The sequence below is a fragment of the Glycine soja genome, chromosome 14 (assembly GCF_004193775.1).
Source record: "Glycine soja cultivar W05 chromosome 14, ASM419377v2, whole genome shotgun sequence".
Lineage (NCBI taxonomy): Eukaryota > Viridiplantae > Streptophyta > Magnoliopsida > Fabales > Fabaceae > Glycine > Glycine soja.
The window spans coordinates 11,104,909-11,111,443 of NC_041015.1; the positions used below are offsets into that span (position 1 = coordinate 11,104,909).

The 6,535-nt window shown below is 31.3% G+C and overlaps 1 long non-coding RNA gene across 2 annotated transcripts; it reads right to left on the reverse strand.

Annotated features, from left to right (window-relative positions):
- Positions 1-1,355: 1,355 nt before the first annotated feature.
- On the reverse strand, positions 1,356-5,914 carry LOC114384422. Of its 2 annotated transcripts, none has more exons than XR_003660679.1 (7): positions 5,458-5,914; positions 5,025-5,208; positions 3,413-4,715; positions 2,810-2,958; positions 2,541-2,709; positions 1,856-1,976; positions 1,356-1,753 (listed from the first exon to the last, which is right to left on the reverse strand). It is a non-coding gene; the product is annotated as an uncharacterized LOC114384422 (long non-coding RNA). The 2 variants fall into 2 exon arrangements; XR_003660678.1 differs by having other exon boundaries at positions 3,413-4,845.
- Positions 5,915-6,535: the final 621 nt, after the last annotated feature.

The window sequence follows — 6,535 nt, forward strand, 5'->3', positions numbered from 1 at the left end:
GCTCTGTTAAAAAAAACATTTATATTATTATTATTATAATTACAAAAACAAAAATGTTCATGCACAACATGTACATCATATAAAATGAAAATTAATAATAATAATTATTATTACTATTATCATTATAATAATAATTATTATAATAATAAAAATAATAATGATAATAATAATAACAACAACAACAACAACAATAAAATTAAATAAAATCCTAATCCAGTATCTAACAAAAGAGATGTATTTGTTGTGCCCATACCTGAAATGATTTATTATTATTATTATTATTATTATTAACAATTATTGGAGCCTCCAAAAGTATGCTGTTATTTATACTGTTTATACCATACTCTAATTTTACATTTTAAATCCATAAAATTTATATCATACTATAATGAGACAGCCTGTAGTAGCAACGACAGTGCTGAAGGTGATGGTGCTTTACCCATGCAAGGGTTGCAACTATAGGATTCACATAACAATGTTGAAGAATAAAGTCCCAAAGTGTATCCTTTTTTTAAGGAACCCAAAGCCTATATGATAATGATGATAATAATAATAATAATATATGAATGTTAGTCTTTTTACTTTTTTCACGGTGCCTTTTTTTTTAATTCTTTCATAAAAAATTATTTAGTGAAATAACCCGTGCGTATGCACGGGTTATCGACTAGTAAAAATATAAATATTAAGAATAATAATATACTTATAAATTACTAAGAAAAGAATATCCTAATAATTAAACTAGTTTTTATTTTTTTTAAAATTAAAAATTTAAATGATAATATGCTTATATTTTAATTTTATTTTTTTATTATCAATAAAATAATTTTTTTATGAATTAAATTATTTTTTATAGTGTATCTAATTTACAAAAACATTTACTACTACTGGAAAAAGGTTAATCAATGATTGTTATTTTACACATTGAAAGACAGTTTTGAACTATATTTGAAGTCAATGTCATGGAAAGTCTAAAAAATTATCTTAGAAAAACTATCATTCTAAGACGATTTCCAGGCAAATAACCATCTTAAAAGGGTACCGTTCTAAGACAATTTTCAAGTCAAAACTGTCTTAGAATAACAATTTTTCTAAGACAGTTTTGACTTAAGACCGTCTTAGTAGGTCTTTGTTTAAAAAAAAAAGATTAAAAAATTGAGGATTCTAAGACGGTTTTTCGAAAAACCGTCTTAGAAAATAGATTTTCTAATATGATTCTTTGAATGTCATTTTAAAAAAAATTAAAAAAATTGAAGATTTTAAGACCGTTTTAGATTTTTTTTATAAAAAATAAAAAATAAAAATATTATTAATTAGACAGATAGTATGAAACAAATCAATAATCTTTCAGAGTTTCCAACAAGACAATTTTCTTACGTTAATTTGCAAAATTTTGAAGAAAATCCACTTCTTACAACTCATAACTATCATGGGTTATTTCTAGTAAAAAGTGTTAGAATTAACAAACAATATTAATAAAGCAACAACATTCAAACCTTTATAGCCTTCTTGCATGGACAAACCACATTATACGATTTTTTTAATCATCTTCTCCCCAGCTGCAGGCACATACTAATGAATTTTAGATCAGGAGAAGAAATAACTAACTACCAATCTCCTCTCCAAGACGTGTTGCATTGTTTTAGCATTATAAGGCAGTAACTGTCAAGTCCATGCTTGGGTCTACATTGGGATTATTGCTTAAATACTCCTCAAAGCTAGTTTGATTCTCCTTTGCTAGTGTCAAATCTGTAACCTGGTAGAAAAGCAAAAGCATTTAAATTTTGTTTTTTCAACTCACCAAAAAAGTTGATTATAGCATATCAACTTCTATTTACAAAGATTAGAAATGGTTGACCATTCCTTCCATCTTTGAGGTAAACTGTCCACCACATTGTTGCTTCAATTTTGTCAAAATACTTCGCTCATGATCATCATTGGCACTCTTGTCAAAGAGAAGCCTTCGAGCAAGCTTCTTCCTAAAACCAACCAAGCAGGAAGTAAACATGTTATAATGTCATTTAGATAAATTGATAAAAGGTCTAGAGGCATAAAAGTAAATATAAAACTAAAATAAATTTTCTTTTTGAAATAACTGCACTCTATTTTTTCTCTTCATTTCCATATTTTACCCTACCATTATCAATTTCATTTTAGCTACCCATTTATCTCGATTTTTAATCTTTTCCGAAAGTATTCATCCCACTTTCTAGTAAACATGAATTAAAGGACCAATTCTCCCTATAGCTTAAAGTGATAGGTAAAGGCCTATTAGTTTTATATCTTTTAACATGCCAGCATAAGTAACAACATTTTGGGCTTGAAACATGGACAATGCCAAGATTCAACTAGAGCAATATGGATGACAAGGATTGACTCCTAACCATTGATCATATAGACCTCTTATATTATATCAAGGACCAACTCTCCCAAAATAATGAAGGCCCTTTATTGCTTTTGTATCTCTAAAACTAAGGAAACACACGCAACAAAGCACATTTAATTGTCAAAAACAACCAAGGATTAGTGGAAGTAATTTTTACCACATAGTGGAAGATAAAGATTGAAGCACCAGCCAAGCAATATAAATTCCTTTTTCGGCAAGCATATCCAACTTGATAATCATCATACAATTTTTCCTCCTCTTTTATCTTACCTATAGAATTTAGCAAACAAGTCTTTGCCACTAATATAGGCAAGCAACTTGACCACCTGTAGATAGACGAAAACAAATCCCAAATTCAAAAGTTAAAACTAAATGCATCAATCATGTTTTTGGAAGTATATGTGGAACATCAAGAATAATGCAGACCTTTTCAAGAGTTTCTTCAATTGCTTCATCACTTAATTTTTCACTTCCTCCTTTTTTAAGAATGTTATCACAAAAGGAGGCAAGCAGTTCTGCGCTTGAACTTCCAGCAACACCTTTGTTGCAAAAGACCTCAAAGCCTCTTTAAGAGCCTATATGATCAAAACATCATATTTGCATGTACACATATTAATCCATAATTGTAAAGGTACTTTCTATTCAAAACAAAACCTTATGGAAAAGAGTATGATTATGGAAATAATCATTCACATATGTCACATACTTGTCAAACAACTCAATTACCTTCTGAAAAAAAACCTAAAGCAAGAGACCAATTTCAATTTTCCACAAATGAGTAAAAAAATACAGTTACATTAATAAAATTGTTTTTTATCGCATGCTCCTGTAGACCTACAATATCCTTTTTTTCTACCTATAGACATTTTCATTTAAAAGGACAAAATAACAAGGTCAGTAACAAAGGCAAATTGCTCCCAAAATATGACGTCATTCACAACTTGAGCAGTAAGAAAATCACAAGTAAATGAGGCAATTAATACATCACTTTGTCAGGAAAGCAACTTCAAAATCATGTAAACCATTCACCTTTTTGTTGCTAGCTGCATCTTCAGCATGCTTCACCAAAGCCATACCATCAATGGTAACATGTTGAGGAAAGGGAAGAGAGAAAGATAAGCAAGTGAGCAAGAAAGCAAGCAGAACATGAGAGCCCAATATTGACACTGACATATATAAAAGGGAGAAAAACCATTAAGATAGGTTCAACATGACCAACTTGTTTAAATATATTGGAAATAGGATCTAAGCCTCGAGGTATTTTAGAATAGCCTGAACATTCTTGACAAGTCTTCAACCTAAGCATTTAAAGGAACACATGTGGTGAGAACACCATACTCTTGGTTAAAAAAATTGTACGCATAACAAGTAAATAGAGTTTCGTGAGTACTTTATCATCTCTAAGTAAGGCATGATATCCAGAGTGCTCTTTCTTAAGGAGTTGATTTGTATACACAGATAACAACTCGTGTTGAACTTTCTAAATGAGAAATTTCCAGAAGAACAAAAGAAAACACGAGAAAAAGTTCAGAAACTATAAAATGAATCAAACAAAAGAAACCATTATAATCATTAAAAAAGCAAAATTGCATTGTGCATGGAAGAAAACCAAATAGCTGAAATAGTATCATAAAGTCAATAATAGACCTCTAATGGTTAAAAAAATTGTACGCATAACAAGTAAATAGAGTTTCGTGAGTACTTTATCATCTCTAAGTAAAGCATGATATCCAGAGTGCTCTTTCTTAAGGAGTTGATTTGTATACACAGATAACAACTCGTGTTGAACTTTCTAAATGAGAAATTTCCAGAAGAACAAAAGAAAACACGATAAAAAGTTCAGAAACTATAAAATGAATCAAACAAAAGAAACCATTATAATCATTAAAAAAGCAAAATTGCATTGTGCATGGCAGAAAACCAAATAGCTGAAATAGTATCATAAAGTCAATAATAGACCTCTAATAACTTTGGCTCCCTACTAGAGTGCAAGTAATGAGCAACCCTATCTTTCTCCCATTTTAAGCACTCCTCAACTTGTAATAAAAGACATAAAGATAAAATAGGGGCCAAAAAGTAATGTAAATGAAGAAATCAAGTTACAATAAGCATAAATGAGAAACCACACCTTCAGCATATAATCAGGACAAGAATCTTCTAGGATCCAATTTGAAGCCTTTCGAGAATAATAAGAAGAAGTGTCTTTGAGCATGGCAGCTTCAAAATCATTCTCATAGTGATCCATTTGCCCCATTCCAATTTCAACAAATATGTCTAATACATTCTTTAATAGAGCTCAATCAATCTATTCTCCCTCTTGTTCTTGATCAATCTTTATAAACAAAAATGGATTTGTTAATTGATCTAAATTTGTAAACATGGGAAATCTAGCACACTAAGGAAGGAAAACAATCAAGTGAAATAACTGCATCCCTAACTTTCCCATTTAGTTCCTTGTAAACCTGCAAATAATAAAACCCATGAATTTATTTTTCTAATGAAGCTACATTAAATGAAATGACAATAATAGGAAAGCCATCCAATTTGCACTAGCACTACAAAGTTTGTCTTTATTTATAACATGTACAAGACTAATTGAAAGAATTATTGCTGCATAACAAAAGGTTGATTGTAGCGTTACCAAATCATGGAAGCAAATTATGCCAACTTCATTAAGGGGCGGAAGTGACCTCCAAGCAATAAAGTCGATCCAAATAGTGAAAGAATCGAGAAAGCCTCCAAACCATAATTTTATGGTTTGCCCATCTCTTCACAAGTTCTCTCAACATAAATTCATTGTGCTTCACTCTCAAAGAAGGCAATACCTAGATCCAAAAGGAAGAAAAAGGAAAACAAGACAGCATTTCATTAGAAGAAAAGGTCAACAAAATTAATAAATGATACATCCACCAAGTTAATTGAAAACAAATAGAAAATATAAATATTTTATAATTAAACATGTAGATAATAGCTCAGTTGGATGATAGCCAAGAAATTCCATTCGTTGGAACAAAAATGAAGTTGCACAGTCACCGACAAGAAATCCCATTTACATTGTTGTCTCTCTTTCTCACCTCTTACTACATACACTATCAATTTTTTTCCTCACATCACTATTCTTGCTAGTATTCAACAATGAAGGAAGGGAGAGGGCACTATGGGTGAGAGCAGAGGCGGAGTCAGACCTCAAGCCATGGAAGCTTGGGATATGAGCTTTGTGGTCCTTAAGCGGCGTTGAGGTGATGGCTGGTTTGAACGACGTAATTAGCTAAAGGAAGAAGGGGGAAATTGGATGGTGGAGAAGAGGAAGAATGGTTTTTATTTATGTTGTGCAGAAAGAGAGTGAAAAAACAAACACTGAGGTTTTCACTTTCGTCTTTGTCGACGCTGGAGGAATAATCTGCTTTCGACGAAATCGAGGCACTAGATCTACTCTTGGAAGCATTGAGGGAAAGGTGACCTTGGTCCCTCTCGTGACGACTTGGGGGAGTCGAAGAGTGAGGGGAAGTCGAAGAGTGAGAGCATGAAAGAGTGAAGGGAGAAATGAAATATTAAAAACAATGAAAAATATTCTAACACCATTTTTATTCTAAGACGGTTTGCGCTAAACCATCGTAAAACTGTTACCTTTATTTACAAAAATGTTACCGTGTTTCTTTCTAAGTCGATTTTTGATCAACCGATGTAAAATCAACACCGTATAAAGTGATTTTTGTAGTAGTGTACGATGTAACTCATAAGATCGATACAGTAGTATAAGACTCCGTTGTGTTCACATGTGATGAAATAATTTATTTAATGGGAGAATTTGTACTCGATTTTCTAAGTGTACAAAATTCCCTTGAACTATTGATATTCGTGCATTACAAGTGAGATTAGTCTCAAGTACTTATTCATGCTAGATTTACAATGTATGGATTTATATGTACATGCTTTTTTTTTTTTTTGTTGAAATTTATATGTTTGAAATAATATTTGCTGGAGTTTCTGAACTTTTGCTCCATCCCTTGCCACATGGCAGGATTGCTATACTTTCCTTCTTGAATGGGAACCCAACAACCAAAGAAAATTTAAGAAACAACAATGACGTATCATACCATTTCTTGAGGCGACGATTATTTCATCCTTTAGTTTGATGCTACGTTGATAATT